The following is a 12,537-nucleotide window of genomic DNA, read 5'->3' on the forward strand; positions in this document are numbered from 1 at the left end:
TTAATAAGTGCTGTATCAATAGAGAAGATTTGGGCCACATCGTCCAGAACGAATTCTACGAAACTGTAAAATAAATCAAAATACACAGAGCTACTATGAGCTATTGTAGCCTGTCTTACTGGAAACGTCAAACTGAGCCAACCGGCCCACGTGTATGGAGAAACGTTATTAGGGCACACTCACACTGTCCATCCGTACCGTGCCCCAGCACGTTTCACAGCTAAAGTCTGGTTCCTTTGACCAGTGTGAGTGCAACCGTACCGCGTCTAGGAGCGGCACGCTTGCCGTCCACGGCCCGTTTGGGAGAGGTGGACTTTAGTAAAGCACGTTTGCACGTGTACGAGCACGAGCGTGCGCACGTGTGTGAGCACGAGGCCTACGGCGGTTCTGAGGTCATTTCCTGTGCGCCTGTTGGGACGTAGAGAAAAGAAGGAGGGACCATGCGCGGACATTTCAAACAATGGCGGTGAAAGGTTCACGTTGGTGTGATGCGGAGGTGGAGTGTTTACTGCAGATTTGGTCGATGAAAAGATTCAAAAACAGTCGACAAGACGCACAAAAACTCAGAGGTCTACGGAAAGATCTGGAAACAAAGCCACGCATCGCCATGACGTCATCAATGCGTGCGACGTGTTACGGCGTGATGACGTATAGGCAGCAAGAAGCATTCTCCGAGGCCCAGGTAGTGTGAGTACAAACGGGCCTGGAGGGGGGGACAAGGACCCTAAAGCACGGGGCACGGGACGGAGGAACAGTGGGAGTGCGCCCTCTGACTCTACTGAGATCCCTTTAATGGTGTAGTTTTAAAAACAACCCAGCCGACCCTGTGGGGTCGTCCAGCTTCAGCTGAGCTCCTCATAGAAACAAACTCATTACTCCACAGCGACTGTCTGAGTGTCTGAGCCGTCGGCAGCCTGCAGCCGGACTCCTGACGGCCTCAGGTCCAACTGTCTGATCGCAGATAAACCCAGCGCCTGAGAGTCAGAAATGCTGGCTGGTGTTGTGTAAAGACACTCAGGCTGTTTGTTGACTCACACAGTGTCTCCTCAGAGGGCCAATAACACCCAACACCTCTGGCTGCGTCACACACTTTCACTTAAACACATGTTTACGCTCCATATTCTGCACTTCACTCGGGTTCTTTCCTCTTGTGCGAGCAGGAAAGAGCACGGTGTGATCGCGTCTCGTTGACGACGCAGACGTACTGAGGTGGAATGGCTGCGGGGATGAAAGTGAGGAGGAATGCGAGGAATGCTGAGCTCCAAATGAAACCGTGCGTTATTCAGGCGCAGGAGGAGCAGGAGAGGAAAAGGCATTTACTCCGGTGACGACAAAGACGAGGTTAGAGATCACGTGCCGCTGTCGTCCCCGGCTTTTATCAGGATATTCATTGGGATGCTGTTCGCTGTTGACAGTCTTGTCACGAACCTGACAACAATGGCTTTACACTCACAACCGTATCCCCCCGACACACACACACCATACATACACACACACACACACACACACACACACACACACACACACACACACACACACACACACACACACACACACACACACACACACACACACACACACACACACACACACACACACACACACACACACACACACACACACACACACACACACACACACACACACACACAGTGGAGGTTGGTCCCTCTGATTTGTTAGGTTAATAAAAAGCTGGTGGTGGTTTGTGCCGATTAGACGTCATCTTCCTACGTAACTAGCGCACTTTATTATAATCGTCCACACAAAGCAGTCTGGACTAGGGCTGCAAAACGTTCGGGAACTTTGGAAACTTTATGGAAAAGAACAGAAATTCATGGGAATAAAAGGGAATAAACCTGGAATTAACACAAGTGAAGGTTGGCCCTTAACATGGACTTTAAATATAGATATTATTCATTCATCGGGGGGGCTGGAGCCGATCCCAGCTGACATCGGGCGTGAGGCGGGGTCCACCCTGGACAGGACGCCAGTCTATCACAGGACACATAGAGACGAACAGAGACAGACAACCATTCACACCTACGGGTGATTTAGAGTCATCAATGAACCCAACACCTGCACGTCTTTGGACTGTGGGAGGAAACCGGAGAACCCGGAGAAAACCCACGCAGACACGGGGACAACATGCAAACTCCACACAGAAGGGCACCAGCCGGGATTCAAACCAGGAACCCTCTCGCTTGATAGTCATGTTACTTGACATGGCAAAGGCCTCCCTCGGTTTAAAGGAAACGCTCTATTGTTGTTGTTTTCGGCGCCGTTGCTTCCTGGTTTATTCTGTTTACGGTTCAGAAACCACTGCCGCAGAGTGGAGAGGGGAGTTATAACGCAGACCAGACACCCGACATGGTGATGTCGGTGATGTTTACGTGCACGAGTACCCCGGGTACTGGAGGAGTTCTCTAGGTCTGGTAACTGGGGTATGAGGAGCTAGATTTAACCCGGGGTGCGGTGTTTCCATGGCGTTTGAGAAACCGGAGCATGCCCTTAATCTGAAGATAATCGGCTTTTTAAACGGCATGGAAACGCAGTGACCGCCGCTCATCATGGAGCAGTGTTCAGAAACTCATGCAAAACCAACTGATAACAGGTGAACTTCCTGTCTGCTGACGGCCGAGATGACTCGCAGCAGTGAGCTCACTCGGGGGGGGGGGGAGGAAAGACCGAGCTGCAGGATGAATAATGGCTGGCTCCGTTCCCTGATGAGCAAAGCTGACAACGGTGGCCCTGGTGGCCCTGGGCCGAGGCTGGTGGCGGAGCTCCCGGCCGTCTGCTGCTCACTACAGCTGTGCCCTCCGTCATAACTTGTGCTGTAATCGGCTGCAGCTCAGCTCCAGCGACACCCGAAGACGCACGTTGACCCCCAGAGGGGAGGAGGGGGACGCTTATCTGGAATCACATGCATTCATCCAAACAATGAAGTCTATTCAAGCGCAGCTGTAACCTAAAGATACAGCCGTGGAGGAGGTTATACTCCGAACGGGGATCAGATGTTTCCCACAAACAGATCCAGGGAGTCTTTCCCTCACAGACCCGCGGTGACGTGACGCCCTCGGCGCTGGAGGATCGTTACACGTGGTTGATAAATGCCCGAGAGACGGGAGTGAACCTGGAGCGATCTGCCAAACATGATGTCAGAGTATCACCCAGAGACGAGCGTCCGTATCTGGGCATGAATTATGAAACGTCTCAGCGCCTCAGAGAGTTTCTCTTCAACGCACAACACGAAAAAACAGCAATTAATCAACTTAAAGGTCCCGTGTGTGTGTTAAAACCTGATGCCTGCTTCATGAAATGACTCAAAAAGATGAATGGATCATCACAACAGCTGGCGATTAATTAAAAGTTAACTAATCAACCAAGTGTCGGACACGTTATTTACGTTACATAAGGAAGAAGAGAGGCGCTGGTGTGTAATCAGTGCTGATGGAAGTGTCTGTGAATTAAAATAGAAAGGCTCGTTGTGTTAACGCTGATCTCGTTTCCTCCTCCTTTCATCAGTGTTTGTGTTCAGACGGACGTCGGTGAGTGACTCACGCGTCTCACTGTGGCACTCTTCCATTCAATATGGAAATTAGATCAATAACCGTCCGTGTTTATGGGTGGAATTGAATCTACGGGGGAGCGACTGCTGACGCCGCGTGTGCTGGGGAACGACCCCGTTTGTTCCCCGTGTCTGAGCCGCAGAGGAAAATATCACATCACACCATCTCATGCACTTCTACCAACCATAACTCCTGTTTATGCATTTTTCAGATGAGCGTACGACCATTAAATACATAAACAAAGCAGCAACGGGCTCCTTCCACTGTAATGGACTTTACTATGAGAGGAGCTGGTACAGGGGCCAGTAGGTAAGTCTTTAAAACACTCTTTTAATAAACTCTGGCTTCACTAACTACGCTGTTGCTTTGTTTTATGGTTAAAATGATGCAGAACGAGTACAAATGGATAGAAAATGATTAAAAATTGACACAAAATAAGTAAAAAAATGACAAATTATTTAAAAAACATACAAAATGAGTTAAAATGGATGTAATATGACTAAATATGGCTCAAAATAAATACAAATAGAGAAATAAATATGGATCAAAATGAATAAAATGGGCGCAAGTTCAGTAAAAACAGATGCAAAACGACTAAAAATAGATTTGTGTTCACTAACTACGCTGATGACGCTTTGTTGTGTGTGTAGGGACTCTTCTCATGCTGCTGCAGAGGTTTGCTGTTATTTTCAGCAGCATTAGTGGTTAAAAAAGACCTTTGAATGCCTTCACCGTGCTGCCCCGAGCTAACCACTGTTAGCCACGTACGGCTGTTAGCGTCTCTCCAGGATTTCTCCGTTAACAGTTGAAAAAAAACGTCTCGTCTACGGTATCTGCTCTCTCCTGGTCCCTGACGTGAACAAACCTCACTGTCCACCACCCCGTTCTTGTCGCGATGCAGCGCCTCGTAAGTGTCCATCTGCCGAGCTAATCACTGTTAGCCACGTCCGACTGTTAGCGACTCTCCTGGATTTCTCCGTTAATAATTGTTACATGAAAAACTGTCTTTATGGATTATTTGACGAACGTAAGTGATTTTTAAGAGTAGGCGCGTACGATATAAACGGTATAAACAGTATAAACAGAATAGATGGTATGAATTAGCGCCACGTATGGATATTAAAATAAAACCGTCTATGCTTCAAATTATACGATATAAATTTTAGACCCTTTTCAGATCTTTTTAGCCTTATTTGAGTTCTTGTTTTGGTTTTAACACGACGCCCCGTGGGTCCAGTTAAAGTCTATCCCTCTCATATATGGAGCTAGCTTAGCTGGTTAGCTTAGCTTAGCTTAGCACAAAGACTGGGAACGGATGGAAACAGCTAGCGTGCCCCGCGGCTCCTCTACAGCTCTCAGGAGTCAGAGCGGGGACTTCCTGGAGGCTGGTTGTCGTGGTGAGGTTGCCAGGCAACCGGAGAGCCCCAAAAACAATTCATTTAACACGTCGTTATTATTATTATTATTATTTTTTTTATTCCTGCAGCTGTAGTTTTTACATTTATTAAACATTATTTGTGTGTTTGAGTGTGACTCATTTATTATATATTATATATATTTATAGTTATTATTGTTATTTCTCTGTTTCAGCTTCTGTGACTAAGTTTTAAACATGTTGTTTTGTTTTTTTTAATCTAATTTAAATAAAATAAGTTTCTTTTTGAGTCGACTTGAAGCTTTTGTTGTAAAGTTATTAAATATTAAAGCTGAGGATCGTTGCCACAGCTCGTTAATAACTGTTTATTTGTTATTATTCATTATTAGAATTATTCATTTTGTGTTATTTAAATTAGGGCTGCAGGAAATTATGTTAATTTAATAAGATTAAAAGAAGAAGAAATATAAATAAATAAATATAAATATATGAATATAAATCAATCAGCGTTCAAACCTGTTGCCAGTTCATTTCCTGTTCATCGACTCCAGTTCAGATGGAACCGGGTCTCAGTGTTAGAACTGGAGTCCCCACAGACCAGTCCAGTCCAGTCCAGTCCAGTTCAGTCCAGTCTAGTCCAGTCCAGTCCAGTTAAGTCTAGTCCCAGTTCAGTCTAGTCCAGTTCAGTTCCAAGTCCCAGCCCAGTCCAGTCTAGTCTAGCCAAGTCCAGGTCCCAGTCCACTCTAGTCCAAGATTCAGTCCGAGCCCCAGTACCAGTTCAATCCAGTCTAGTCTAACCCAGTCCCAGTTCCACTTCAGTTCCAAGTCCCAGCCCAGTCCCAGTTTAGTCCACTCCAGTCCCAGTTCAGTCTAGTCTAGCCTAGTCCAAGTTCCAGTCTTGTCCAAGTCCCAGTCTAGTCCAAGTCCCAGTCTCAGTTCAGTCTAGTCTAGTCCAAGTTCCAGTCTAGTCCAAGTCCCAGTCTCAGTTCAGTCTAGTCCTAGTCCAAGTCCTAATCCAGTGTAGTCCAAGTTCCAGTCTAGTCCTAGTCCAAGTCCTAATCCAGTGTAGTCCAAGTTCCAGTCTAGTCCTAGTCCAAGTCCTAATCCAGTGTAGTCCAAGTTCCAGTCTAGTCCTAGTCCAAGTCCTAATCCAGTGTAGTCCAAGTTCCAGTCCAAGTCCCAGTACCAGTTCAATTCCTAGTCCAAGTCCCAGTCCAGTCCACTCCAGTCCCTGTTTAGTCTAGTCTAGTCTAAGTCCAAGTTTCGGTCTAGTCCAAGTCCTAGTCCAGTCTAGTCCAAGTCCCAGTCCAAGTCCCAGTTCAATTCCTTGTCCAAGTCCCAGCCCAATCCCAGTTCAGTCCACTCCAGTCCCAGTTTAGTCTAGTCTAGCCTAGTGCCAGTCCTAGTCCAGTCCCAGTTTAGTGCAGCCCGGCCTAGTCCAAGTCCCAGTCCAAGTCCAAGTTCCAGTCCCAGTCCATTCCCAGTTTAGTCCAGCACAGTCTAATCTAAGTCCTAGTCCAGTTCCAGTTTAGTTCAGCCCAGTCTAGTCCAAGTCCAAATCCCATTTCCATTCTAGTCCACTACAAGTACCAGTGCAGTTCCATTCTAATCCAGTCCAGCTGCAGGAACAGTCCAGTCCCAGATCTAGTCCAGTCCCTGTTTTAATCCAATCCAGGTTCTACTCCAGCCGAGTCCGGATCCGGTTCAGTCCAGGTTCTAATCCAGTTTATTCCAGTCCCGGTTCCAGTCCAGTCCCGGTTCCAGTCCAATCCAGTCCAGTCCAGTCCCGGTTCCAGTCCAGTCCAGCCAAGTCCGGTCCGTGTTCAGTAACGGTTCAAACTAACTGACACGTTTTGAATCTTTACTTTTATTTTACTTTGGTTTTAACTTAAAAAGATGTTTTTAAATAAGAACACGAACGTTAGTGTCGTTAAAAACGAGTCCAAACAAACAAACAAACAAACAAACAAACAAACGGCCACACCGACATAAGAGCAGCCCGTGTGTTTACACCGGGACCACCGGGCAGAACCGGAGCCGTCTGCGGCCCCAGGGGCGTCGCTCCCCGGCTCTTCAGCGGGTTTCCACGGGGAAAAGTTGGGCTCGTTCTCCGGCTCCTGGATGGAAAGAGTCGCTCCCGCCGCCGGAGCCTCCGCACTTCGGGTTTTCACGAGTGAATAAAAACCACGGAGGAAGAGGAGGAAGAGGAGGAAGAGGAGGAAGAGGAGCAGGGGAACGGCGGCTTACCTGGCGGAGAAGAAAGCGACCGAGCCGGGGCAGTTTCCGTCGAGCTCTCCCGGAGCTGCTGGTGTGTGTGCGCGGATCATCCACCGCGTTCTCCCGGAGGAAAAGCTGCCGAGCTCCGGCTGATGTCACCGGGACAGGGAGGGGCCTCCCCGGGCCACATGATGTCACTGTTCACACGCTTACACTGTATAATACATTATATTATATTATATTATATTACATAAACAGTGTAAGTGTGTGTTTATTATTCTTTTTCTGGTCATTTATGGTTTGAATGTTAAAGGAAAAGATCCAGAAACAAAACAACAGATCCCCGAAAAACTACATTTACTAATGATAATAATGCCAATAATAATAATAATAATAATAATAATAATAATAATAATAATAATAATAACCTTAAATAATATTGCTAATAAATAATAATACCAATAATAACAACGACCTAATAATATGATTATTAAAAATATCATTAATAATAGCCTAATATTAATAATAATATTAATAGCCTAAAAAAATAATACAGGTATTAAACACAAACACTGAAAAACAATACAATAAAAAATCCCCAAAATATAAAACGGATCGTTATAAAACCTTTTTCATTTTTTTAATAAACTTAAGATACAAAAAAACTTAACCGTCTCCTTTAGTCGTCTAAACTTAACCGTCATCTTTAGACTACACTTAACCGTCTCCTTTAGAGACTAAACTAAACCGTCTCCTTTAGAGACTAAACTAAACCGTCTCCTTTAGAGACTAAACTTAACCGTCTCCTTTAGAGACTAAACTTAACCGTCTCCTTTAGAGACTAAACTTAACCGTCTCCTTTAGTCGTCTAAACTTAACCGTCTCCTTTAGAGACTAAACTTAACCGTCACCTTTAGAGACTAAACTTAACCGTCTCCTTTAGAGACTAAACTTAACCGTCTCCTTTAGTGACTAAACTTAACCGTCACCTTTAGAGACTAAACTTAACCGTCACCTTTAGAGACTAAACTTAACCGTCTCCTTTAGTGACTAAACTTAACCGTCATCTTTAGACTAAACTTAACCGTCTCCTTTAGTCGTCTAAACTTAACCGTCTCCTTTAGAGACTAAACTTAACCGTCACCTTTAGAGACTAAACTTAACCGTCATCTTTAGACTAAACTTAACCGTCTCCTTTAGTCGTCTAAACTTAACCGTCTCCTTTAGAGACTAAACTTAACCCTCTCCTTTAGAGACTAAACTTAACCGTCTCCTTTAGAGACTAAACTTAACCGTCTCCTTTAGAGACTAAACTTAACCGTCTCCTTTAGAGACTAAACTTAACCGTCTCCTTTAGAGACTAAACTTAACCGTCTCCTTTAGTGTCTAAACTTAACCGTCATCTTTAGACTAAACTTAACCGTCTCCTTTAGTCGTCTAAACTTAACCGTCTCCTTTAGAGACTAAACTTAACCGTCTCCTTTAGTCGTCTAAACTTAACCGTCTCCTTTAGTCGTCTAAACTTAACCGTCACCTTTAGAGACTTAACTTAACCGTCTCCTTTAGAGACTTAACTTAACCGTCACGTTTAGTGTCTAAACTTAATAGGTCACATGTTATAGGTAGAATCAGACCTGACCCCACACGTCTCTGCGTGTACAGAGCAGCCGGTGCGTTGGGTCGAGGTCGTGTCTCCGGTCGCTCGCTGCTGAGAACATTCGTCTCTTTGCGTTTAAGACCAGGAACCATTCGTCAGGAGTTCTGAGTCATTACAGCCTCATGCGTCCGCTCCATAGTGGGGGTGTAACGGACGCGTGTTTGTCAGATTTGAACCCAGACTCTGATGTGGTGCAGACGGGCGCCTCAGAGTCCATCGGGTCGTTCATCACGATGATGGAAAGGCTCCATGATGATGTGTCACTCACAGTCTACTCTGTTTAGCCACGCTCGAGCTGTTTGTTCATCACTTTGGTCCAGACGGAAATATTTCGACAGTTATTGGAGGGATTTTATATTTGGTTCCTGTGGTTCAGTGGGTCATCCTCCATTCGAGAGATTGCCGATTCAATCCCCAGCTCCCGCGGTCCACATGTCAAAGTGTCCTTGGGCAAGACGCTGAAACCCGAATTGTGTGTGAATGTGTGTGAATGAATAGATTAGATGGTGAGGGCGCACTCACACTGTGCCTCCGTACCGCGCCCAAACAGGTTCCACGGCTAAAGTCTGGTTCCTTTGACCAGTGTGAGTGCAACCGTACCACGTGTAGGAGCGGCACGCTTGCCGTCCACGGCCCGTTTGGGAGAGGTGGGCTTTAGTAAAGCACGTTTGCACGTGTACGAGCACGAGCGTGCGCACGTGTACGAGCACGAGGCCTACGGCGGTTCTGAGGTCATTTCCTGTGCGCCTGTTGGGACGTAGAAAAAAGAAGGAGGGACCATGCGCGGACATTTCAAACAATGGCGGTGAAAGGTTCACGTTGGTGTGATGCGGAGGTGGAGTGTTTACTGCAGATTTGGTCGATGAAAAGATTCAAAAACAGTCGACAAGACGCACAAAAACTCAGAGGTCTACGGAAAGATCTGGAAACAAAGCCACGCATCGCCATGACGTCATCAATGCGTGTGACGTGTTACGGCGTGATGACGTATAGGCAGCAAGAAGCATTCTCCGAGGCCCAGGTAGTGTGAGTACAAACGGGCCTGGAGGGGGGGACAAGGACCCTAAAGCACGGGGCACGGGACGGAGGCACAGTGGGAGGGCGCCCTGAATCTCTGTGTGAACGGGTGAATGTGACAAATAGTGTAAAGCGCCTTGAGTAGTCAGAAGACTAGAAAGTGCGACTGTGTGCAAATATGGAAACCCAACCCAAACAGCGTGGGGCTGCGGCTCCACGTGTCACTGATGCTTTCTGTAAAAGCAAATGTGCAGAGTCAGAGAGAAGCTTCTGTAATCCACAGTGAGCGTCGGTGCAAACGGCCCGTGCTCTAACTGAACCAGTGTTGAGCACAGTAAAGCATGACTCAGCCCCCGGCGTGCAGCAGAAGTCCGGTCCAGTCGTTCCTCTGAAAGAAAAGCTGGAAGTGGCCGAACAAAGGAGGGAACACCGACCTCCGAGCAGCCATTGACACTTTGTTTACCCGACTTCCCGCCATAGTTTCACTCAAATCTTTCTGCTTCTTCGGAGACGCTGTGTCACCGCTTCAGTGTTAACGTGTCTTTAAAGAACGATAACGCTGTAAAGCCTTAATACAGTCAATTCATGTTTACACTGAGGTTTGTTTACGTCCGTGTTCAGCCAGGAAGTGGTGATTGTGGTGATGGATGGGTGTGGAAGTGTTTGCCTTGAAGCGTGGCCTCCCTCCTGCACATCCTGTCTCGTTATGGCAGTCAGTGTTGACAGTTTGTAATGTAACCATGACAACCGTCTTTCACTTAAAGTGTAATACCGGCGCAAATTCATCCTATGGTCTTTTTCGGCACTTACATTCATCAAATAAGCCACTGAGACAGTTTTTCCGTGGGACAACGTAGAAATCCAGGAGCGATGCTAACAGCCGGACGTGGCTAACAGTGATTAGCTCGGGGCAGCACGGTGAAGGCATTCAAAGGTCTTTTTTAACCACTAATGCTGCTGAAAATAACAGCAAACCTCTGCACCAGCATGAGAAGAGTCCCTACACACACAACAAAGCAGCAATGGGCTCCTTCCACTGTAATGGACTTTACTATGAGAGGAGCTGGTACAGGGGCCAGTAGGTAAGTCTTTAAGGGCGCACTCACACTGTCCTCCCACACCGCGCCCAAACCGTTTTTTTCGGCTAAAGCCTAGTGCGTTTGACCAGTGTGAGTGCAACTGCTCCGCGCATAGATGCGGCCAGCGGGCCGTCCACGTACGAGCACGAGCACGAGGCCTACGGCGGTTCTGAGGTCATTTCCTGTGCGCCTGTTGGGACGTAGAAAAAAGAAGGAGGGACCATGCGCGGACATTTCAAACAATGGCGGTGAAAGGTTCACGTTGGTGTGATGCGGAGGTGGAGTGTTTACTGCAGATTTGGTCGATGAAAAGATTCAAAAACAGTCGACAAGACGCACAAAAACTCCGAGGTCTACGGAAAGATCTGGAAACAAAGCCACGCATCGCCATGACGTCATCAATGCGTGTGACGTGTTACGGCGTGATGACGTATAGGCAGTAAGAAGCATTCTCCGAGGCCCAGGTAGTGTGAGTACAAACGGGCCTGGAGGGGGGGACAAGGACCCTAAAGCACGGGGCACGGGACGGAGGCACAGTGGGAGGGCGCCCTTAAACACTCTTTTAATAAACTCTGGCTTCACTAACTACGCTGCTGCTGCTTTGTTTTGTGTGTAGGGTCTATGTGCGTGTTAGCATTGAGCTAACAGTTTTTGGACTCTGCAGCTGTCTTTGCTATCAGACAGAATGAACACGGAGGCGCCCTCACACGACACAAAGTAACTGGAGAGCCGAACAAATGTGAAGAAAACAGAAATCATTATCAAACATGTAGAATGTGTTTGAAACAAAGTCTCTGAATTCACTTTCCGCTGACTTTAAGGTTCCACGGGTTCAGAGAGACTCAGTATTCTGGATCAAAGTGAGGATTGCTCTGTGACCCTGTGGTCGGGACGCCGTGTAAAAACCTTAATTGACACAAGGCTCCACGAGCGAACTTCTCATGTCGGCAGCGAGCGCAGCCGGAGCGTGTGGATGAAAGGAACTCTGCTGAAAACAACTTGAAATATTTAACGAGCGCTCCTCTCAGCAATCAGCCGAGCTGCTGCTGGAAGAAGGAGCTGTAAACACGCTTTGAGTGTCCTGATGGTTCACAGCTCACTAAACTGGAGGGGATTAGAAATGTAGCTGGTTTCAGATCAGCCAAACACTAATATGTTAAATTAGGCTCATTAAGGGCTCCATCACGAGTACAGCACAGAAACTTGTACAACATGAACAGTTAGACTGCCATCAACCAACTGTGGGGTCTGAAAGTCTCTCTCCTTTTCCTCATGAGTTTAGGTCTCAGGGCGCCCTCCCACTGTGCCTCCGTCCCGTGCCCCGTGCTTTAGGGTCCTTGTCCCCCCCTCCAGGCCCGTTTGTACTCACACTACCTGGGCCTCGGAGAATGCTTCTTGCTGCCTATACGTCATCACGCCGTAACACGTCACACGCATTGATGACGTCATGGCGATGCGTGGCTTTGTTTCCAGATCTTTCCGTAGACCTCGGAGTTTTTGTGCGTCTTGTCGACTGTTTTTGAATCTTTTCATCGACCAAATCTGCAGTAAACACTCCACCTCCGCATCACACCAACGTGAACCTTTCACCGCCATTGTTTTAAATGTCCGCGCATGGTCCCTCCT

The 12,537-nt window shown here is 47.1% G+C and overlaps 1 protein-coding gene across 1 annotated transcript in view; it reads right to left on the bottom strand.

Moving 5' to 3' along the window:
• Positions 1-7,312, bottom strand: part of LOC310952938 (SH3 domain-binding protein 4) — a 37,934-nt gene extending 30,622 nt beyond the window's left edge. Inside the window, exon 1 of the mRNA XM_083921781.1 lies at positions 7,189-7,312. The gene's annotated coding sequence lies outside the window, so the exon portion shown is untranslated. The remainder of the gene's footprint in view (positions 1-7,188) is intronic.
• Between the last annotated feature and the right edge of the window lie 5,225 nt (positions 7,313-12,537).

Source organism: Echiichthys vipera, assembly GCF_963691815.1.
Source record: "Echiichthys vipera genome assembly, chromosome: 10".
Lineage (NCBI taxonomy): Eukaryota > Metazoa > Chordata > Actinopteri > Perciformes > Trachinidae > Echiichthys > Echiichthys vipera.